Source organism: Danaus plexippus, chromosome 10 (assembly GCF_018135715.1).
Source record: "Danaus plexippus chromosome 10, MEX_DaPlex, whole genome shotgun sequence".
Lineage (NCBI taxonomy): Eukaryota > Metazoa > Arthropoda > Insecta > Lepidoptera > Nymphalidae > Danaus > Danaus plexippus.
This window is the reverse complement of record NC_083543.1, coordinates 9,240,631-9,266,272: the sequence shown is the minus strand read 5'-3', so window position 1 is coordinate 9,266,272 and position 25,642 is coordinate 9,240,631. Positions and strand designations below refer to the sequence as shown.

The 25,642-nt window shown below is 34.9% G+C and overlaps 1 protein-coding gene across 3 annotated transcripts in view; it reads left to right on the top strand.

The window, feature by feature from the left end:
• Positions 1–25,642, top strand: part of LOC116766723 (EGFR adapter protein-like) — a 175,095-nt gene that overhangs the window by 125,645 nt on the left and 23,808 nt on the right. The window lies entirely within an intron of this gene.

The window sequence follows — 25,642 nt, the reverse complement described above, 5'->3', positions numbered from 1 at the left end:
TCAAATATAATAAAAGCTTACACTTCGCACCGACAAAAATTTTCTTAGAGTTTTGCTGAGTACCTTTCACTTTGTTATGCGACATGCGATAGATAATTGAAAATATATAAAGGCTTTAATTTTGAAAATATATGCTTTCAACTTATACTAGTTTATTGTTATATAATGGTGTACCAAACAGTAATATTTAAATAATATTCTAATGGTGAAATTTAGACCAAGTTAAAGAAAAATTCTATTGAACTGTCCTGTTACATCTGAATGAGGTTCACGATTGAGGTCAAGCGATGTCAAGCGACTTTAGAGGAGACCACTCTCAGCTCTCACACGCTGTCTGCTTTAATGAATGATGCATGAAACTGCGGACTTTCAGCAAAATGAAATATTTCATGGAGAATATTTGATAATTAATATTTTAAGATTAGAAGTATCGAGATCATTGGTACGTTAAGTAGAATGTAAACGATCACTGCAATTTCTTTCGTTAAGTTACTCTTTTTTTTATTCTATAAGTAACAGAGAACAATTGAAAAACTTGAGAAATAAGCTATGTCGTAGTAAACCATCGAAATTTAAAAATGAATAACATTCGTAAGTCCTGAATATATGATGTCGTTGGTTTATAGTTTTTTATTAATATCTTTTAGCTTTCATTATCATATTAAATGTGATACGGTGAAGTCGCAGTGAAATCAGAACAAACTAATCTTAATGTATTCATTCTAAAATATTCTTAAGATCTTAAAGTTTTAGAGACGAAACCTCTTAGCATTCAATGGATTCACCGTGCGGGTGCCGGGTCCATTGCGTTGCAGGGAGTGGAGCTTCAACAGTGCCTGGGACTTGCGACCCAGGTGTAGGTTTAAGGGGCCCCTAACTAACGCGCGTTAAACGCTCACCTCCACTGTCCAAGCTCCTCTCCCTACCTAACCATATTTGAAAAGAACCTACTAGGGCTGCCTTCGAAATACGTTCCAAGAACGAATTGATGTGAGTTCTGGACAGGCCCAAGTCTTTTAGCAGGTTGTAGAGAGATTTAGCCGTTATACCTCTCGCTCCCACTTCTACCGCGTATAAATCCACGACGAACTTATTTCGAGTGAGTTCGTTTGTGAGCTCGTAATATTTGTTGACCTTGATGGTATGGTCTTTGGGGATGTTGGTTTCCCAAGGAACCGTAAGCTCTATCATCACAACGCGCTTTAAGATTCGCGAATACATAAATATGTCTGGTCTGGAGGCCGACGCACAAATATCCTCGGGGATTTTGTATTGTTTTTCATACGTATCCATCATTATAGTCCAATCAGTAGCCGCTTTAAGGATGGAGTAAGGCTTGACATTTGTTTTTATAGCCCTAGTGCCCTCTCTCACAAAACCTACTGATCGCTCGTTTGTGGTTATTTCCTTTTGCGCTCTGGCTACCGAAAGACTAACCGCTTCACGTATGATTTCTAGAACCCTATCGTGACGACGCGAGTATTGACCGCTATCGAGGAGTACCTTACATCCCACTAGCAAGTGCCTAGCAGTTCCAACTGCCTTCCCACAGATATAGCAAGTCTTTTCGGTACCTTTACCCCATCTTACTAAATTACTTTGATCTGGGAGAGTCATCTGGAACGCATTGAGATAGAATTTTAGCAATGCTGGCGACCAATCATGGATTAAGTTGCGCCATTTTAGTGCTAATGGGATGCAAAAATCTCCTATGTCTAACCACTCGTTCTGCATTTCTAAACTTATTGCATGGATCTTATATTTATCATTCTCGTCTTGCCGAATAAAAGACTTCAATATATCCGTATCTTGGACCTTCCTACTTGATCCTAACCCTACTCTGTTACTTTGTGCTCCTATCATAAACTGCTTATGGAATTGAAGTCTTGACTCTAGCTCTGGGACATCTTTGACGTCATCCTGGGATTTACCCAGGATATATCTCTTGGAAACTCGTAGGTGTTTATAGAGCTCCGATGGCCTTTTTAGACTCATCCCAAAGCTATTGCGATCCCTAAATAAAGCCGATGAATCAGCCGTTAGCGCGAGCCCGAGCCACAACTTCAACATCTTTATGACGCCTGCATCTAACTTTGACAAAAGGGTTTTATTGAAATCATAAACGAGGAAAGGCCAATTTAAACGTGAAGTCAGATAATTATCGTAGATCCAAGCTTTTTTAACGTTACTGATCTGTTGGCTATCTACCTTGTTGAGATCGTTTAAAAAGCTTTCTACTATACCTTCTAAAAATGGAGTACGACCTATATTATCAATCTTCCGACCGAGAAATTTAAATGGTGCATTTTCTGTAACCGTAGAAATGCATTGACCGCCTAACGATAATCCCGGATCGTATGAGGTGTATCTTGTACTCCGCCTACCGAGACACAGACAGTGGCATTTACTTGGTTTTGTCCTCAATCCATCGGTCCACTCACAGAATCTATCCACTTCATCTAATAGTACTTGACAGTGTTTGGGGTTACGTGTCAGTATTGCGAGATCGTCAGCGAAGGCTAAAATGGATTCCGTGTATTTATTATTAAACTTGAACCGATACCCCCATTTTTTCTCGTTGCTGGTTAATTTATCTACTAAGATGTTAATTACAATATTAAATACAATTGGAGACAAACAGCAACCTTGAAATAGTCCTACATTGTAACTAAAAGTTTTTGAATGGCCTTCTTTAGTTGTTATAGAAAACTTTAATTTTGAGTAGTACGACGCGATCATATCGGTAACTAGGGGCGGAAAGTTGTACCATCTTAGCGCGAATAGCATCAATTCGTGTTGTATCGACCCGAACGCGTTCTCTAAGTCTATCCAACAAACTGTAATTTGCCTCTCGCTTTTCCTAGCATCTTTTAAACTCTCCGACAGCAAAGTGTTGTGTTCTAGGCAGCCAGAAATTCCGGGTAAAAACCCTTTCTGGTGATTTGGCCTAAAATACCTGTTGCTGAGCATGAATCGCGTCATTCTCGTTTGTAGAACTGAGAAAAAGATTTTGGATATAGTATTTGTTAAGGCTATCGGTCTAGTATCTTTCGGATCTGTGACTCGATCTTTTTTGGGAATGAGGACAAAAATTGCTTTCCCGAAGCACTCCGGGATTTGCTTCCTTGACCAGATTTTATCGTATATATTTATGAGATGTTTACGAACCGATGGACATTTTTTAAAGACTATATATGGGATACCATCGGGTCCCGGCGCAGATTTAGACGATTTTTTCTTTATCTGAATACTTATCTCATCTAGCGTTGGAGGGATGCCGTGGAAATCGAAACGAGGAATTCCAGGTTTTTGATCGTTGGGATCCGCATAGAGTCTTACACTTTTAGGCACTTCGTATGTGCTCTTAAAATGATCGTAAATTTGTTCATTGGTCAAGAGAAGCTGTCCGCGTTCTTTCTTAAAAATGGTTTTCGAATACTCAAAAGGGTTTTTATCAAAATCTACTTCCTGTTTTGCCCGGTCAAAAATATCGCGATTTTTTGCGGTTTGCGCCGATATTCCTTGAATTAATTTTAGAATTGATCTTAACGCCCTAGCTAGTTGATGACTAAGGTGATTGTCGCCTAGGGCTTTGGCTATACGTAGATTTTTTATTAATTCCCGTTTTTTCCTCCTCATTTTTATCTTGAAAGAATTGTCTTTATTTTTGCGAGCGTAATGATTTCGAGGTGGATATTGCTCGTTAAAGTAGTCGTAAATAGTATTTTGGAAAGTTTCTACTCGCGAGTTCAAATCCTGCTTCGAGCCCGGATGCTCTAACAGGTCCGCTAAATTGTCGTCGTGAACTTTCCAAGTCGATTGTTTCATGTTTGGAATGCTAAGACGTGTCCGGATGTCAATGGACTCCTGGTAGTTTCCAGTTAATGGTTCACCATGGGATACATGAGGGTCAACTCTATCCGCAGTGAAAGTTGAAGAACTTACCGACGATTGTCGTGCTTCAACACCATTATGTGTTTTTAGATGTTTAATGTACCAGGCTCGTCTCTTGTAATTTTTCCCGCACGTAGGGCATTTCAAATCCGTATTCGCGCCGTTTTCGCCGTTTACATCGACCGGTGGACAGATCTTTCGCCCCCCCTCTCGGACTGTCCTAGGGGTATTTTTCTTAATAGGACTTTTAGCTTCGTAAATCCCGGGCTGGGCTTGCTAGGCCGTTGCCCTCGGCTGTCTTTCCAGCAGTCATCTGTCTTTCCAGCGCCATCTGTCTTTCCAGCGTCAACTGTCTTTCCAGCGTCAGCCCGACTCTCCGGGCAGTCGTTTTAAATGAGACGAAACCTCTTAGCATTCAATGGATTCACCGTGCGGGTGCCGGGTCCATTGCGTTGCAGGGAGTGGAGCTTCAACAGTGCCTGGGACTTGCGACCCAGGTGTAGGTTTAAGGGGCCCCTAACTAACGCGCGTTAAACGCTCACCTCCACTGTCCAAGCTCCTCTCCCTACCTAACCATATTTGAAAAGAACCTACTAGGGCTGCCTTCGAAATACGTTCCAAGAACGAATTGATGTGAGTTCTGGACAGGCCCAAGTCTTTTAGCAGGTTGTAGAGAGATTTAGCCGTTATACCTCTCGCTCCCACTTCTACCGCGTATAAATCCACGACGAACTTATTTCGAGTGAGTTCGTTTGTGAGCTCGTAATATTTGTTGACCTTGATGGTATGGTCTTTGGGGATGTTGGTTTCCCAAGGAACCGTAAGCTCTATCATCACAACGCGCTTTAAGATTCGCGAATACATAAATATGTCTGGTCTGGAGGCCGACGCACAAATATCCTCGGGGATTTTGTATTGTTTTTCATACGTATCCATCATTATAGTCCAATCAGTAGCCGCTTTAAGGATGGAGTAAGGCTTGACATTTGTTTTTATAGCCCTAGTGCCCTCTCTCACAAAACCTACTGATCGCTCGTTTGTGGTTATTTCCTTTTGCGCTCTGGCTACCGAAAGACTAACCGCTTCACGTATGATTTCTAGAACCCTATCGTGACGACGCGAGTATTGACCGCTATCGAGGAGTACCTTACATCCCACTAGCAAGTGCCTAGCAGTTCCAACTGCCTTCCCACAGATATAGCAAGTCTTTTCGGTACCTTTACCCCATCTTACTAAATTACTTTGATCTGGGAGAGTCATCTGGAACGCATTGAGATAGAATTTTAGCAATGCTGGCGACCAATCATGGATTAAGGTGCGCCATTTTAGTGCTAATGGGATGCAAAAATCTCCTATGTCTAACCACTCGTTCTGCATTTCTAAACTTATTGCATGGATCTTATATTTATCATTCTCGTCTTGCCGAATAAAAGACTTCAATATATCCGTATCTTGGACCTTCCTACTTGATCCTAACCCTACTCTGTTACTTTGCGCTCCTATCATAAACTGCTTGTGGAATTGAAGCCTTGACTCTAGCTCTGGGGCATCTTTGTCTTTTGGGAGCGATGTAACGACGTCATCCTGGGATTTCCCCAGGATATATCTCTTGGAAACTCTTAGGTGTTTGTAGAGCTCCGATGGCCTTTTTAGACTCATCCCAAAACTATTGCGATCCCTAAATAAAGCCGATGAATCAGCCGTTAGCGCGAGCCCGAGCCACAACTTCAACATCTTTATGACGCCTGCATCTAACTTTGACAAAAGGGTTTTATTGAAATCATAAACGAGGAAAGGCCAATTTAAACGTGAAGTCAGATAATTATCGTAGATCCAAGCTTTTTTAACGTTACTGATCTGTTGGCTATCTACCTTGTTGAGATCGTTTAAAAAGCTTTCTACTATACCTTCTAAAAATGGAGTACGACCTATATTATCAATCTTCCGACCGAGAAATTTAAATGGTGCATTTTCTGTAACCGTAGAAATGCATTGACCGCCTAACGATAATCCCGGATCGTATGAGGTGTATCTTGTACTCCGCCTACCGAGACACAGACAGTGGCATTTACTTGGTTTTGTCCTCAATCCATCGGTCCACTCACAGAATCTATCCACTTCATCTAATAGTACTTGACAGTGTTTGGGGTTACGTGTCAGTATTGCGAGATCGTCAGCGAAGGCTAAAATGGATTCCGTGTATTTATTATTAAACTTGAACCGATACCCCCATTTTTTCTCGTTGCTGGTTAATTTATCTACTAAGATGTTAATTACAATATTAAATACAATTGGAGACAAACAGCAACCTTGAAATAGTCCTACATTGTAACTAAAAGTTTTTGAATGGCCTTCTTTAGTTGTTATAGAAAACTTTAATTTTGAGTAGTACGACGCGATCATATCGGTAACTAGGGGCGGAAAGTTGTACCATCTTAGCGCGAATAGCATCAATTCGTGTTGTATCGACCCGAACGCGTTCTCTAAGTCTATCCAACAAACTGTAATTTGCCTCTCGCTTTTCCTAGCATCTTTTAAACTCTCCGACAGCAAAGTGTTGTGTTCTAGGCAGCCAGAAATTCCGGGTAAAAACCCTTTCTGGTGATTTGGCCTAAAATACCTGTTGCTGAGCATGAATCGCGTCATTCTCGTTTGTAGAACTGAGAAAAAGATTTTGGATATAGTATTTGTTAAGGCTATCGGTCTAGTATCTTTCGGATCTGTGACTCGATCTTTTTTGGGAATGAGGACAAAAATTGCTTTCCCGAAGCACTCCGGGATTTGCTTCCTTGACCAGATTTTATCGTATATATTTATGAGATGTTTACGAACCGATGGACATTTTTTAAAGACTATATATGGGATACCATCGGGTCCCGGCGCAGATTTAGACGATTTTTTCTTTATCTGAATACTTATCTCATCTAGCGTTGGAGGGATGCCGTGGAAATCGAAACGAGGAATTCCAGGTTTTTGATCGTTGGGATCCGCATAGAGTCTTACACTTTTAGGCACTTCGTATGTGCTCTTAAAATGATCGTAAATTTGTTCATTGGTCAAGAGAAGCTGTCCGCGTTCTTTCTTAAAAATGGTTTTCGAATACTCAAAAGGGTTTTTATCAAAATCTACTTCCTGTTTTGCCCGGTCAAAAATATCGCGATTTTTTGCGGTTTGCGCCGATATTCCTTGAATTAATTTTAGAATTGATCTTAACGCCCTAGCTAGTTGATGACTAAGGTGATTGTCGCCTAGGGCTTTGGCTATACGTAGATTTTTTATTAATTCCCGTTTTTTCCTCCTCATTTTTATCTTGAAAGAATTGTCTTTATTTTTGCGAGCGTAATGATTTCGAGGTGGATATTGCTCGTTAAAGTAGTCGTAAATAGTATTTTGGAAAGTTTCTACTCGCGAGTTCAAATCCTGCTTCGAGCCCGGATGCTCTAACAGGTCCGCTAAATTGTCGTCGTGAACTTTCCAAGTCGATTGTTTCATGTTTGGAATGCTAAGACGTGTCCGGATGTCAATGGACTCCTGGTAGTTTCCAGTTAATGGTTCACCATGGGATACATGAGGGTCAACTCTATCCGCAGTGAAAGTTGAAGAACTTACCGACGATTGTCGTGCTTCAACACCATTATGTGTTTTTAGATGTTTAATGTACCAGGCTCGTCTCTTGTAATTTTTCCCGCACGTAGGGCATTTCAAATCCGTATTCGCGCCGTTTTCGCCGTTTACATCGACCGGTGGACAGATCTTTCGCCCCCCCTCTCGGACTGTCCTAGGGGTATTTTTCTTAATAGGACTTTTAGCTTCGTAAATCCCGGGCTGGGCTTGCTAGGCCGTTGCCCTCGGCTGTCTTTCCAGCAGTCATCTGTCTTTCCAGCGCCATCTGTCTTTCCAGCGTCAACTGTCTTTCCAGCGTCAGCCCGACTCTCCGGGCAGTCGTTTTAAATGAGACGAAACCTCTTAGCATTCAATGGATTCACCGTGCGGGTGCCGGGTCCATTGCGTTGCAGGGAGTGGAGCTTCAACAGTGCCTGGGACTTGCGACCCAGGTGTAGGTTTAAGGGGCCCCTAACTAACGCGCGTTAAACGCTCACCTCCACTGTCCAAGCTCCTCTCCCTACCTAACCATATTTGAAAAGAACCTACTAGGGCTGCCTTCGAAATACGTTCCAAGAACGAATTGATGTGAGTTCTGGACAGGCCCAAGTCTTTTAGCAGGTTGTAGAGAGATTTAGCCGTTATACCTCTCGCTCCCACTTCTACCGCGTATAAATCCACGACGAACTTATTTCGAGTGAGTTCGTTTGTGAGCTCGTAATATTTGTTGACCTTGATGGTATGGTCTTTGGGGATGTTGGTTTCCCAAGGAACCGTAAGCTCTATCATCACAACGCGCTTTAAGATTCGCGAATACATAAATATGTCTGGTCTGGAGGCCGACGCACAAATATCCTCGGGGATTTTGTATTGTTTTTCATACGTATCCATCATTATAGTCCAATCAGTAGCCGCTTTAAGGATGGAGTAAGGCTTGACATTTGTTTTTATAGCCCTAGTGCCCTCTCTCACAAAACCTACTGATCGCTCGTTTGTGGTTATTTCCTTTTGCGCTCTGGCTACCGAAAGACTAACCGCTTCACGTATGATTTCTAGAACCCTATCGTGACGACGCGAGTATTGACCGCTATCGAGGAGTACCTTACATATATTCCCAAATAATTGCCGAAAACTTAAAAAACACTAACCACATTATAGTGTGACCTCATGCAACTCATGAATACACAAAATGTAGGTTTATTGTCAAAAAGTGTTATTTACTTTTTATAATTATACCTAATAAAATAAAATATTCAAATTTCAAAATATATAGTACTCCATTTCTCTATTAGTTTAGGAAGAATCGGTTTATATGTTGTTATATACATTGATAAATGTGTCAAAGCTGGTCGTTGAAGGAGAAAAGAAACAAAAAAATATCCATAACAAAGAGGAAGTATTGCTCTTTTAATAACTTTGTATATAATGAACGAATATTATAAAAATAAATTAATTAAATGTTTTCTGTTCGGTTTTGAATGTTTTCATATAATATAAATAGTTATTTATTATCAGCCACCATATAAGTTTAACAATTATTAACGTTCCGATCAAGCGTGCGGTTACAGTAATTAAACTTATCCAAATCAGGAAAGTTTTAGCAAATTTAAAATATAAAGTGTTCGTTTTGGAATAAAACTTTTGTTTGAGCCGGTGCTCGGCGCTCGCTACTTACCTCGCCGTTTTGTTGTTGGCTGTGAAATGCCGAACTCGTCTACAGAGGAGTTTAACAGTTTTCAGTATTAGATTCGTTGCATCTGGATTTTTATACAAGATTTAAACTTTTAAATGGATCTAGTTTACACGATTTCTATTTTATACTTATAAATAATTTGTTTTAAGAGAACTTAAATTTAAATGTTTTAGATACCGTTAATATTATATATATTTTTTTTTTATTTGGAATTGTCATAATTAATGTATAACGCGTTATGAAATAACGCTATTACTTTATAATTTAAAAAGGTATTGTTAAAAGGACAGCACGACTCCTAGGATAGTGTACGTAACTATACACGAACTTTGTTAGGTTTTTGTGGTTTTTTAAGCGCCTTTTATTAATAATTTGAGGGAACATATAAAAGCAATGAGAAGTGTAAGTATAAAAGCAAACAAAGCTTAAAAGGGAGTACAACAAAGTGCCATAGGGAGATTTCAAAATGCACTGTCACCCCACACTTATTACACCATAGTACTTAATGTTAGGGTTTCGTAAGCTGTAGGTATCACTGTAGCTGTAGGTGCTTTGATGACAAATGTTTATTACTATAAAAGGCAGAATAACCGAATTCATCTGTGGGAGGTTATGAAAATGTCAGCTTTAACTTGACGAGTTGTTTCAAATTTGTTCATATTAATTCTGAGCAGGGCTTTCGCGGCTATCTCGTTATGTGCACATTATTCCATCCAAAAATTCATTCAGTGGAACTTATACGTAAGTAATTTTAACTTGAGTAATTTTGGAAAACAGTATTTATCATGTATACTAATAAACTCTTCTACTAATAACCTCTTTGACGAGAGGTTTTTTTTTTTGCGTGATGACAGTTGAATTGTTTCTATAATTCAAAAATATTACTGAGATCTAAAATTTTCGCGAGTTTTATTCATTTAAATGAAACTAATATATTTCGGGTATTGAATTATATAACTCATACCAAAAAATAAAAAAATCCTGCAAAACACAATTACTGTCCTTACGACTGAAAGATGTTTTTTTATCTGCGGCTTCCGTAGTACTGACATTGTGTAAGATATATTTACATGTTCTTAATTTTAAAACAATAAATGCAAACACATACAAATCATTTTGAATATTAATAAATTAGTAGGCAATATATTTGTATTTCATGTAAGAGAGACGAAACCTCTCAGCATTCCTTAGATTCACCGTGCGGGTGCCGGGTCCATAGTTTCTTCAATATTTCGAGAAGGTTATATTTCTTTTATATTTTATTATGGGACAGTATCTAATACGGTATCTTTACTCTACATAAGCGAGGCAGCTCGCGGCTACATTGAGATTAATCTGTTGTTCCGAGCACAGAACCAGACGAGCCGAATTAAAGCGAACGACACCGGACGCATCAAAAGAATCCTTTGTGTCTCGGATATTGCGTTGCCGACTGCCATTTTTATTCACCCGTCTAGAGTTTTTAACTGATAGCTGAACGAATATAAGATCTAAAACGAGTTAACCAGGGAAAAGATATGAATGAACATTATTTCTAACTCTTAAAACTAGTTTTTATTAGCCTTTCTATATTTTTATGACGGTCATAAATGAAATGTTTGAAGTGGAATAGTTTTATTATAAGTAGGTCAATTGACAGATAGTAACAGACAGTAACATGACCTTGAGGTGGAGTGTAGATCCAAAGCGGATCCAATCTGCGCGATACGCCGCGAAGCCACTACGACCCCCGCGGGACACATTTTTTATATAACCAGGGCTAGGTTAGCTTACAAAAAAAATAACGTTATATAATCTAGGTCTGACTCATACATATCTCACATATTGATTTGAATGTTAAATATTTAATCTTCTTTTTTACATGATATACTCATTACTGAGCTTAGGAAGCACTATTAGAGCATTTTCGATTCTTGCCAAAGGCCAAAGTTTTTGCTCTAAAAAACTGAAGTAACACTTGTTTTTTATTCTTATATATCTTTTGCGGTAATAATTTTCTGTAGAAATATTGATACTTCAACCCTAAACAAATCTCACGCAAAATTGCAAAGGACTGTTTCACGGGTCCCGATTCTCGTTTATTCGCTCTTCGATTGCTGCCCGAATTAGACTGCCTTTGAAAGGACATGCCAATATCTAAAATACGGTCTTTACATTACCATGAAATTACAAATAGTTCACAGAATACACTTGGGAGATGTTGCCGACTACATTTTCAAAATATTATTTGAGAAAAAGTTGGAATAAATAAGTACCGTAACTGCTGCAACTACGGTTTATATTTTATTTTGTAGAACTATGTTATTGTTTTGTATAAAAACCTCCAGAGAGAAAGCACTTTGGACCAGAACCTTCATATTGAGGCATTGATGTACGATGGACCTCACTAGTTTCTATACCCAGCGTGTAAAAAAAGATATAACCTCTAAGTTTGTTTATATTTTGTGTGGTTAGTCAGTGATTAAGATTTAACATTTAATACATTGAAATTGAGTTATATGCCGAACTTATATCTTGTTAATAGTTGTTAGCTCAGCCGCTCCCTCGTGATAATGTGAACTTTATTGAGTGTTCGCAAAATAAAACTAAGTATGGTAGATATAAAAGTAGCGGAGGTCTTTAATTTTTTAAGTAACATAATTCGTAGTCGCCTCATAATGTTTAAATATCTTGAATATTTAACTTCTATTTGAACTGATATTATATTGTCAAATATTAGTGTTCTTAAAATTGAAAGATATCTTTAATATTTTTGTTATAACTCAATACTTTTCCTGCCATGGCAGTCTCTTGGCTAAAATGTTTATAAGTCTATGCATAAAACCTGACATATGTGATGAAAGTTTGATTACGTTTTTACGAGCGCCTCTCCCTCGGTTTCCTGTGCGCCGATCTCCTCTCTCCCCTAGTGGCGACGAATTAATTATGACTGTCAACATTATAATCCCTGGTACGAGGCAACACCACCGAGAATATTAACCGATGTTGTATTAGATGAATTTTGTTTGTAATGTGTTAGGCTTTTTCTATAAGTTATTACTATATTGAAGATACTTATAGAGAAAATGAAATAATTAATATTTACGTATTAATATTGTACTATACTTAATTACTTGGTACTGTACGTGTGTATAGAAATACCTTGAGGTGTATTTGATTTGCACGTTACGGAAACAAAATAAAAACGACTCCTTCTCACGGCAAGGCGCGCTGAGCCGTCATAATTTTTGCATTGATTTTTACGAACGAACGAAATGAACACTTTAAGGGGAATTTTAATTTATTTAAATCAAAAATATGACATCATAAATATAAACATTTTTCAATTCAAATATATTACACATCTTCAGTTCGCTGAACGGATTCAACATTGAAGATCTCGCTCAGCAAATATTATATTCTGTTATGAAATAAAACTGAGCCATCCGATCCTATAGAGTAAAGAGAACTACTGGAACAACAACCGCGACCCAGCGACAGGGATCGGACTTCATGGCGGTACATTGTATTTCTATGAATACCAATCTTTACATTCGTTATTTATTACACTTCACTTGTTTACTAGATGTAGAGATTGAATATTTAAAATAAAGTTTGAAAAATATATTTATTATATAAATGCGAATCTTTTAATATAAGTTTTATTATTTCATAACTTTTACGATATTTTAATATATATACATTGTAGTCGACATCAGTCTGAGGTCGTCGGTGTGAGTAACTCTATATCGTCCACATTTGCTACTTTTATGCAAAATGTAATTGGAAGCTCCGCTTGTCTTTCAGTTTGTCATTTCTGTCACTTTTTATTTCCTAAACATCTTGTTTCTTTCATTGTTGGAATCCGAATGTGTTTTGAAGTTGTTAAAAATATATATTTTTTGTTTTGATATGTCTGACATGAGTTTGAAAAATATGCAAAACAATGGAACTTAAATAAAAGTAAGTGAAAATAAATCATTAAGTTCTAAACCTAGGAGAAAGATTAATTTAAAGTATGTTTAATAAGTACGAAACTACTCATAGCAATTCTTCTAAACTAATGAGTTTCGGGGTTATATGAACTCGCGAAAATCTTAGATATTATTGTTATGTCAATACGTTTACTATCAAGATGTTTTTTCTTCTAAATCAAATTGATTATTAAAACTGGTTCTAAGTATAAACCAAGTAGTGCTAAATTTTAGTAGGCACGAGGCGCAGTTGCCTAGTAACCTTAAGTATTCACCCTAATAATAATTTAGGCTCACCACTTGATGTAGATATTCAGCAAACTTAGTCGCTAAGCCATAAAGACCCCTCTGTTACTGTCAGTACTCTGTACTTGGTTCCATAACGTCACTTTGCTCAAAGTTGTTGAGATTACTTGATCTAACGCCGTACTGAGCAAATGCCTTTAATTTATTCATTTTCTTAAATAGGCTCTAACGATAACGTTTTATAATATAATAAAATATTTATTAAAAAAAATCTAATCATACATTAAAATAATTTAATGGTTAAAATAAAATTATTTTATATACATACGTTGGTACAAAAATAACAGAGTCACATTTAAATAGTAAATTTCTTTATCCAATTGAAATCTATTCCTTAGTTGTAAAGAAATTTACAAACATAAGAAAAATATATCATTCAAAAGAGTTTGTTTTATCGTGAAAAACGGATTTTGTAAAAAGTCAGACGTACGTCGCACAATAAGTATTACTTAAAAGCTACAAAAAAGTTTAAACTGGCGAGTTTCATACGTAACGTGAGACTGTCTCAATGAGAATTAAACTCTCGCTGCAGTTGAGCTCCGACACGTAATGAACTTAGTTTTATTAACTTACTTTTGATGGCTCAAGCTCTGGAACATTTACTTGGTGTACTTTGTAACCTACTTCGTTTTATACGTCTTAACGCAGGCTCCTCGAGGCGCTATGAGTTCTACGGTACAGATAGTATACTCGTTAACAATCTTCTTACTCTAGTTTTATGTTAACATCAATAGTAACTATGTAACTTTTTGTCTTTTAACTTTTACATGTTTCATTCACGAAAAAGAGTTTCTCATTCTTTATGTAATCAAGGTTTTGTTAAGAGCTTCGGTTGAGTGTTTCTAGGTAACAAGTCCGCCAAGTTATTAAATTACCTATTCTAAGTCCAAGTTAAGCCTCGTGAGCGAACTTTTACAATAAAGTTGCTTGAGATTTCATCAAGACTCAGAATTCCAACTTTATATTTTTCTTTTGTGAAAAGTAATGATTGTCAAGATATCCTTTGCTTCAGCCTTATTAAAAAACTGACGATGTAATAAACGGATTGAAGAATATCAAATTTTCATATTATTTTTATAAAAATATATTATATTTATAATGTTGTTCGACGAATTTATCAAATGCTATGAGAGAGAATAAAAAAAGCCTTGAAATAAACAAATGAAACTACTGGATTCAAATAAAGCCCATAAAAGTTCATTTGAACATTTGCAACGTTCGGAAAACTAATAGATTAACATTATGAAGTGTCTTGTGAGAGATTTATATTTTTATCCATATAAAATGAAAGTATTTTTGTCTTTCTCATGCTAAGTCATTGTTATCACTACCGTTATTACTCTCAGTGATTATATCAGCATCGTGTACTTGACACATAGGAAGGTCATCCGGAATAATTAATTCTGACCAGCAACAATAAGACAGTATATTAAACTATTTATGATACTGTATGCCTGAGAGAGTATAATTTCAAGAGATAGAATTAAAGATTTTATGACTCATAACTAATCTCCATACAATTAAAGACACTTATTAGAATATCATAATGATCGAAACACAATGTCGCTTCCCAGTTTTTCGTGTAATTTATGAGTATGTAGAGTGATCAATGAACTAAACAAAATCTGCTGTAACTTAATTATAAACTGTACATACGAGAAATATAAGACGTAATTATAATAATATAGAAGACAAATTGCCACATTCAATAACGTTTCCCGGGTTGGCAGTAGATAGCGCACGAAGCTACCCTTTCCTATCGGATACATAATCTTTATCTGAGCTATAAAACAGCCTCCGAGAGCTTGGCATTCACACGACACACTTGATATAAAGTGACGAGAACAAATAAAACTTCACAGGTTCAGTTCAGCAGACGAATGTGAATTTTGGGTGGTTTGAGAGTTTCCGATCGACTTCTGTTATCTTTGTTTGTAAAAATATGTAATAAGAAAAAAACTATTCATTCCTTTTTTACTAAAATGTTTTTATTTAAGGAGGTTTTATTGAGAATATGAAATTCGTTATTGTGTTATTGAAACCTTGAATTGTAATCTTGCATCATGCCGCTTTCTCTGGTCGGAGAGGATGCGAGTGGAATGGTACTGAGTTTTGACCTCAAAAGTTACGAAAAATACTGGACTTGTCAAATAAAATAAATATTTACAGTAAGCATACATAAGTTATTATTAAGCCTGTTACGTACGCGCAACATATTAAAAAATAAATAAACATCGCCGGGGAAACATCGTTGTATGGATAAAATATCATATTACGAGTGACGTTGCTGACTCCGCGGAACGAACTCCAAGCCGAGTGAACCAGAAGATTCCTGATACCACACAAGCTATGGAATGGTATCGCTATCCTAACATCGGGCAATCATGTAGTCTTAGGTATAGGTAATAAGTTTTAATGTATAATTCTTATTATAACATACATATCAGCAAGTTTCGTAGTTTTCCTGGAACCTCCGGTTGCCATCCTATATAATTAGCATGCAAGAGTTTTTAAATCAAATCGATGAATAAGACAAAGACTGATACTGAATCTTGAAAAATAGTTGAAAAAGTTAAACTACATTACAGTTTAAATCTCAAATTAAGTAGCAAAGTGTATGAACAAGATGAAATCACCACATTTAATAACAAAGAGGTCCGATAAATATGAAATTCGGAACGTGATACTTTCCTACATTAACATTTTAAAACATCGCTAAGGATTGTAAATGGTTTATTAAAGCATGGAATTGAATACCTAATATTTTGACTAACAAGGCTTTCACAGTTTTTGGTGATTCAAGAATAACAAGAGGAGCGCGTTGTTATAATTTACTGTTTAATATCATGGATATTTTAATATTTTTTTAAATGTCAAGTTGGTGTTAGGTTCATGTGTAGGTACTTTAAAAATTATTTAAATCTAATTATTTGTTACTAAACAAAATATTGTATATAAATATATAACTTGTATTAAAAACTCGACCTAAAAAGCTCCGCCGGCGGAAATGTAATGGTTGTAACATTTTATATAATAAAGTCAAATCGTTCGTTTCAGTGTGAGCGTAGTCGGAACACTCAAAGTATAATTGCTCGCAAAACAGCACTCATCCGGCGTCGAATAAATAATATGAAATACTTGCCTAAAGTTATTAAAGCAAATCATTAAAAAGTTGTGAGAACTCAGACGGAAAGTTTCACGAAAATTAACAATTTACTGCACGGCATGGAAGGTGTTCGTTTTATTTAAAATCAATATATTCACTTTCTTTAAACTGTCTAACATTTTATTATGAATTGCTTTGAACCGTTGGCCATCTGAGTTCCAAGCGATAGATGTTCTCTCTAAGTTTAAAGAGTAAAAAAAGGTATGTCATAAGTTTCGGTTGTTTCTTTTCTAGCATCCACAGTGTTTAATATTTATCCTTAAGTAAGAAAATGTGCGTGAAGTCAATTAATGTCTTTTCCTGAAACGTATGACTACTGTGAATCAATAGCTTTAAATATAGATATTGTTTCTTCATCTGGTATAACGTTGCTTCTAAAATTATATTTTAGGACGAATCCGTTTTCAAATGTATTTATCATTCAATCTTAACGTGTAACGAGAACCAGTGGATGTTATTATAAAAAGTGTTACGTATTATATTGAACATTGAGTGGTGTATTGATAGAGTGATTATTGATACTACTGAGCTGTTACGATCATTTACTGTGATATAATTACCATTTTAATTCATTAAAAACTACTGTAATTTTGTTTTTAATTAAAAACCTTAATTACGGACAGGCTCTGAATAATGGAAGCCCCCGCGGTGACGGTTAAGAGGTCTGCCCTTTTTGTGAAAAAACGTTTTTTATTACCTTAACATTTTAAGTATTTTAATTTCTTGCATCGACATATGGGAAAATTCATTTATCCACAAAATACTTTAGTTAAAAAATATATATATCTATTTAAATATTTATCTCTCTATTTTTTTTTTGTAGCAGACTGTTTTAATCACTGTGTGTCAATTTATAAAGGTAGTAAATATTTTGCCCAAATTATAAGACCTTTATCTCGAAGATTATTTAGCAAAAGTTACAATACCAATTTAATTATACACCAGATGATTCTAATTTAAAATGAATATACATTATACTACATGCAAACAGATATTCATAAAAATTAATAATAAAAATTAACCCTCACTTGTATAGGACTTCAAGCATCAATGGGGATTCGGGTATAACATTGGAGGCAAAACTGAGAAGTGACTTTAAAGCGATTGACCAAACTTCACATGGTAAGCCAGTGGAATTATAAACGGAGAAAACATTTCTAAGGAATTCCATCTGTCGAGTATAAACAACAAAAATATTTTTGATTTTGATCTCGTTGATGCCATAATAGTTACAAATTTTAAGTAATCACATGTATGGTGAACGCTTAATATTAACACACAATGAAGGGTATGTGTCGTTTAAAGCTCTCTTAATATAAATCAAGCCTGAAGTAGTTTACGTGTCAGAGAGCTGTCCGTATAATATTCTCCCCACGTCGGTCCTCGGTCGGACTCGATGCGATCGGCCGCAGATGTTTGATCAGTGCCTTATTTATTCATTCCTTACACGACGGCTTCTTAATACCAATTCCGATTCATTTCTATAAAAACGTTTAACGTTAGTTTTGTGCTTTTCATTTGTTTTAAGATTTTTTTTTGATAACTCATTTTATAAACAATCATATCACAGATTATAGAGAAAATGAAGATAGTTGCAATAAAAAAAATGATTTAAAAAAATGTTATTGTTCAGACAAGTTAGAATGAAATGCAATACTATTAAATATATAACAAAAAAGGTTTTATTTATTCTTACAATTTTTTTAGTTCGACAAAAAAACAAAGACAAATAAATATATCGCGGAAGTTGGTGAGCATGACGGCGATAATCCCAGAAGGAGTTAGTTAATTCTAACGATTACGTTTTTGCAATTCTCAATTCTAACAAAGAGAAAGCTTTTAAATTAAAAGTAATAAAACTTGTATAGAACAAGAGATTTAAGATTAAAAATAAGGGAAGGACATAAAACAGAGGCCGACTTTCAGTTTTTTATCTGGTCGTTTTTGTTGTAACGTTTCTCTCTTAATTAAATTCCCGTTTAGCATCCTGTAAAATATTACTGGAACTCAGATCTTCTCAAATATATTACTATTTGAGAAATTACAAGACTTTAAACACAGTTTTGTAATACATCGATATAATATCTAGTGATGTTGTTTACTATTTTTAAAGGATATTCTTGAATATTAAATCACGCAACAATGAGGAGCAATACAACGTGTACCTGGCAAGCTACTTTTATCTGTCGTCAATATATGAAACGCGTTCGTAGTTTATAGCATGAAGTTTCAAGGGCGTACGGCTAGACTGTAGACTGTAGACTTCGCATTATAGACTGTAGACTGTCGACTGTAGACTGTAGGTGGTAGGCTGTATGCACTGGGTGAGGACAAGTCACTAGTCAGTCGCGAGTCGACGCGCCGTGGAGCGCACGTGACGCGACCACCTACTGTCGATTCACGAGTATCGTGTTGGACGTAAAGAGTGCGTGTAAAGGTTTGTTACTTAATATAACGGCGTAACATATCATATAATCTTTATTATATTAAAATACATTATTTTATTAAACTCAACATTCATAATTAAAAGTGAGTATATTTTTATATATTTTAAAAGTTAAATGATGTATTGTGGAAGTTATACGGTATTATTAAAATTTTAAAATTAATTTAAAATAGATTAGATTCGGTCGTAATTCATACAAGTCATTTAAGTTAAATTTTGTCCTCGAGTCTGTTCGAAATGTCCTATAATTGAACGATTTTTTGAAAAAGTCCTCTAACGTGATGAACAGGTGAGGAAAATTTAAAGAATATATCAAACTTGATGTAGATTTTATAAGCGGTCTTACAGCAGCTGACGAACGTTCGACTTCTCTATGAGCTATCAGTATAGAACCTGAAACAGTTATTGCTTTGGCTATTAAACTAATGAGAACATATTTCGGTTCATGAAATATTATTAGACAAATATGAAAGTGTTCTCTAAAGGACAATCAAATTTCTTTAAAATATTGATAACTTTTATTCTTAATCTAATTAAAAAACGACCAAAATTCCTAATTCTACGTTACGTTTGAACGTGTTGTCGCGAGAGGACTCGTCCTTATTGAATCGATTTTAATGATTCTTCTCTTTCTGAAAGGAGACATTTCAAGCTTGCTCTCAGGGTAAGGAAACTAGGATTTGATAGTCACCTCAGATACATCGAACTACAAACACTCACAACTACCAACTTTAACCACCTAAAATCGTAGCTACATAAGTCGGAGAACCCACCACGTTTTTATGCGCGTACTTCCAGTTTTTTTTTGGGATTAATTGAATAAAAGCAAATTTTTTATTACATCGTTGTTTTTATCCCCAATAATTTTATATTATTGTAAAATTGTAATACTAGTTATTAAACACAAACTTATAATTACACAAATATATAAATCTATTATTGAATAATTTCTGGTTGGCAAAATACTTTATGATAAGCACATTATTTTTTTATTTTGTAATCTCCTGTTTGAACTCGGTTGATTTTTAGGTAAAAATTATTTCTTGACTGCTTTGGGACATTATTTAATATAATTTTCCACACACAGAATTCGGAAATTTACATAAAATTGTAAGTCGAAGGATATTATCCAATTCCTTATAATTTAAGTAAATAATGAAAATTTATTCTCAATTTTTTTTTGTTTTGTTATGCCGTGATATTTATGTCATTAGTATTATTCGGATTTACTACGCAGATTTTATTATTTAAAAACTACATAATCTCGACGTTTCGGTTACTTTGCAGAAACCGTGATCACGTGATCAATCCGCGTAGTAGATCCGAATAATACTAGTTTCATTTAAATGAATACTCGCGAAAATCTTAGATCTCATTATTTATGTCATATTTTTATAGAAAAATGTTCTAAATAAAGATCGCGGGATTGTGTGTTAGGAAAACATTTTTATTAATTTTGTGCCATTATACAAAATTATATAATAATTTATATTATTTATAGGTACATATTATATAACACTCGTTTCTATTTTATGTAATTAATATAGAAAATCTGTCTCTGTAATGTCATTTAGAACTTTACGAGGCCCAATCTCAATTCTCTTTGTGTAATAACTCGTTAAATTGACGAAAGCAACGTCCAAACTTTCAGAATAAATAGAAATTTATTCCAACATGAAAAGAAATTATTCTTGTTAGAAAAAAATGCCAGTTAATTCTACAAACAATTTATAATACCTAATAATGTTTCCAGTTTTTCTTCACACAAGTCTAAGTATAAGAGTTGAACGTATCAATTCGGTTGAGTCAGTCAGTCGTTCCTCACACCGCACAGTTTTCCTGATTTATTAAATCAAACTTTACCACTTACTTTGCCGTCAAGTGTCGTGACAGATTGAAGTTTTGTTCAGTTCAATCAATCGTTTTGCTGCTTACATACCTCGTGATCTTATCTTTACAATACAAACCTCATAAGGCTTAATCTTAATCTATATTATTCACCATTCACTATTTATACACTGACGAGTAACTATTCTTAATCATTTTTCCATTGTTGAATTTTGTTTGTTATAAGTTTTGAAGACAGACGAAACCTCTTAGCATTCAATGGATTCACCGTGCCGGCGCCGGGTCCATCGCGTTGCAGGGAGAGGAGCTTCAACAGTGCCTGGGACTTGCGACCCAGGTGTAGGCTTAAGGGACCCCAAACTAACGCGCGTAAAACGCTCACTTCCACTGTCCAAGCTCCTCTCCCTATCTAACCAAATTTGAAAAGAATCTACTAGGGCTGCCTTCAAAGTACGTTCCAGGAATGAATTGATGTGAGTTCTGGACAGGTCCAAGTCTTTTAGTAGGTTGTAGAGAGATTTAGCCGTTATACCTCTCGCTCCCACTTCTACCATGTATAAATCCACGACGAACCTATTTCGAGTGAGTTCGTTTGTGAGCTCGTTTGTTGACCTTGATGGTATGGTCTTTGGAGATGTTGGTTTCCCAAGGAACCGTAAGCTCCATCATGACAACGCGCTTTAAAATTCGCGAATACATAAATATGTCTGGTCTGGAGGCCGACGCACAAATATCCTCGGGGATTTTGTATTGTTTTTCACACGTATTTTGCAAAAGTTTACCAAAATATTTTGAAACATAAAACGATAGCAACTATTTTAAATGTCTACGACTCTGATGTGAGAGTAAAGAGGCCGGAGAGCTTTAGCGATAGCTACGGTAACTGGGTGGCAAATATAGTGAGATGTTGTTCACTCACTCGTTCATAATTTAACATAATAAAGTACTCGGTACATATTTGATCATACTTCTGATTGCTTTCCGTAGAATCAATAGTTCATTTCAGTCGTACACAATTCAAGCATCATTCGTTAACACTTAGAGAATTAAAACGAGATTTTATATTTAATCTCATTTTGTGTTTGATTTTGTTCGTATCTATTACTTATGTTAATTTTTAATGAGATAACTTTAGTTGTATAATATTTTTTTTGTACAAGTTTACCTAGAGGTGAAATAAGAATGTTTGTTCTTGATGTTAAATCGGTTTTGAACCTTTGAGTGAAAGATTTTAATTTAGCATTATACAAAATAATCTTAACAAATTTTCAACAAACAATCTTTGTTTCGGAACACTATTGATGTCTCTATAATAAATCGTTAAATCTTACATTGTATTTATGAAAACATTATGTGAGACATGACGTAGAAGTGCTGTGATCTTAACGGAATGCTTTAAGTTTAATGGGTCGATGTACCTCACAATAGTACACTTGAACTAAATACACTCTTCCTATTTTGTCGTAGAACTTGAGGCCGCCTACTAATGGACTCGCGGTCTTTATTGTGGTACATTTTAAAACCTGATGGCGTTGTTTAATACCATTTTGACTGCTATCTAAGTATGTGGAAGCAATTGCAAATTTCCTTAGACTTTTTGATATTTTTTGTCCTTCTGAAATGAATTCTGAAGACACAAAAACTCTTTTTGATTTTATGAAATGTTTGTATATTAGAAGGTCCCGAGGCTCGTCGTTAACATTAAAATGATTAATCGAAATCTCTAATATATTTTTAAACTCTTTTTCAATGCAAACAATCATTTATAACTTAATGTTATGTGAAAATTTATTTTCAAATAAAAATGAGAAAATGAAAAAATAACTTCAAAATGTTGTATATGAAAATTAATATTTGAATATTTCTTAATTAATTATATATTTCTAGTGCTATGAAACACGTTTTGCTTTATTTTCTTAACTAATGAAAAAAAAATTCAATCGTACCTCTCTTGGTCAAAGAATAGAATATTCTTGAGAATTGTAATTGCATTATAATTTATAAGCATTTACTTAAAACAAATACGAAAGTACAAAATGTATGAAAGAATTAGCTTGAGTAAGTGACCTCACAAATAGTTTATGCAAATTAAAAAAAAATGTAACGAAGGAAAAAAATAAAGAAAAATTCAAGAAATTAGCAGAATATGGTGCTGGAGTATAAAGATAAAGAGAATTCTAAGAAATTGTGTTCCCCTTTCATTTAATAAGTAGAGTACCTAAATTAAAATATTTTTAATTATTATCAATCTTAAATAAGTTTAAAATATTCATTAATTAACAATAAAAAATGGGAGTTATAAGCTCTCCTTCATCTTATCTTTAAAATTATTTGAACAAAATATTACTAAAGTATAAATTGTTTAAATAATAAAAAAGTCCAATACTTAAATATTCAAAGAGAATATTCGAAATATTCGCGAGCGCCGACACATCGCGACAGAACCGAAAGGAGCTCTTAAGAAAATGGTTTTGAATGTAGGCACGGCGCTGAAAGTCCCAGTGGCACTCGTTTGTAGCTTGTTTCTAGTGATGTGCTCCTTCAACACGAATTAATGTTGAGAGCACATCTGCGGAATTATTTTTGGCGCTAATTACTGTTTCTAGAAGACACTGCACTTCTTTGATGTCGGCTGTGTATTGTTAAATATTTATTTTACGTTGGTACTGAATAGATATTCATGAAAATACATTATCAAAATCTTTAAAGATAATTTTTAAAGTTATCTGTGTTACACTCTATATGAAGTATATCAACCATCTGCATTTCGTTTATTTTCTCCGATTAATTATTTAATATAAGTAAGAACTCATTAAATAATTCGAGCATGTTTTGATTTTATATCACTCTTATCTCACTTATCTTCTCAGGCCTTTAAAAAATCTTAGTGAGTACTTAAATAGCTATTGAGCTCTGTGGCTTTCCGATTCAATACAGTGCATAATAGTTATTTAATACGTCTTAAGATAAGTATTACGTGGACAACCAAAGTATTTATACCCCATACAGAGTATTATATTTTTTCAACTTAAACAAATGCTGATTATTATAACTTTAAATTTTCCAGAATGAAATTTATAAAACACAATTGGATTTTAATAACATCGTTATGTGAGAAATTCAAATTGCTTAAAGTTCCTTATGGGAATCTGTCGAAAAAAAAAATTGGAACACGCCTGTATAAAAAAGTTTGATTAGGAGCCATGTTATTAAATTAAGGTGTTGCTTCTGTAGAGCGAAATAGTCCCCATGTGGACATATTCACAAGTTACCCGTTATATTAACACAATACTGTTAAGGAAAAGACAATCATAAGATAATTTATTTTACACATAGGATAGTTAACGTTTGTTTGAAAATCCTCGTATCAGAGGTGCAAGCTTGGTGAAATGTTAAAAATAAGAAAGAAACCAATTTGTTTCCGAGAAGCGGTTTCTCTAATACTATTAAAATCCATTATTATTATTCAATTATTTGCTATTGTGACTTAATAGTCGGAATAGAGGATAGAGTCGGACAGAGTGTCGGTTACAATGGAGTTATTTATTCAATGTATTTATTCATTTAAGTTACAGAGATCTAAACAGACGAAGACGGAGATGAAAAGTTTTTTGAAATAAAATTTACGTCTGAAGCTCAAGTAGTTCTAACCACCGGTGGCATCACTTTACAGAAAATAATTTCTATGCGCTAGCGACAAATAGGTCATCTCTGTATTGAAAGCGCCTTCGTAACGAGTCCGCTGAAACTGGCATTTCCACTAACAGGAAATTCATTAGCGCCGACACAAGGAAAGCCTTAACATATACTAGATTTACTTATTTCTAGAGGGCATAATGATACAGTCACTCCTGATACAGACTATTTTTATTAACGGTTATAGTAACATATTTTATTTTTCTTTTATTTGGTTAAGGTTCATTTTATATATAAAACGATTCCAACTTACCTGTGAGGAATAAAATACAGAAAATGACAAATACCAGAAAATATAAGCGCAAAAGTCTGGACATGGGCTTCTTTTATTAATACGAGTTACTCTGTGTCCACTGGTATCTGTAGGAGGGTTGCTTGCAAGTGATATTCTTAGTTTGGTTAATAAAACCTTTTTCATATTCCAAGTGTTCCGTTCGCCGTATTTCACGCACGTTTTTGTAATTTAGAGCACTTCTCCTGACCATATTATAACAATAGTGACTGAATGAAAGCTGTACATATATTTGATAAGCTCACTGCCATGTGTCAGGCGAGCGCCGCGCCCCAAGGGACAGATATTTCAATTTTGTGAGTGGTTTGTTACGAACAGTTACCCATCCTTCCGTCGATTTAGAAACATTCTAACAAATTATTACTTTATATTATTTTCATGGGACTAAAAAGAAACGGTGTAGATAAATCTTAATCTATATCTGATTGATAACATCACCTCCGTATTGAACAGTACTAGCAATGAATCTAAACATGTTTGGTTTCAGAGATAATGTGTAATTTGTCCTTCACATCATTTAGTAACCGGTAACGGCATTTATGACCTCATACAAAATACAATAGTTTTGTCCCTTGTTTCGTCTTAAACTGACTGGAGATTTTTGATTTATTACAACCCATACTGTTCTGATGTACTTATAAATAATATTTTAAACTTAATTCAAATCCACTCAATATTTTTTTAATAAAAACTAACAAATATCATTATTATAGGCACCCACTTGGTGTATCTTTTTATAGACGCT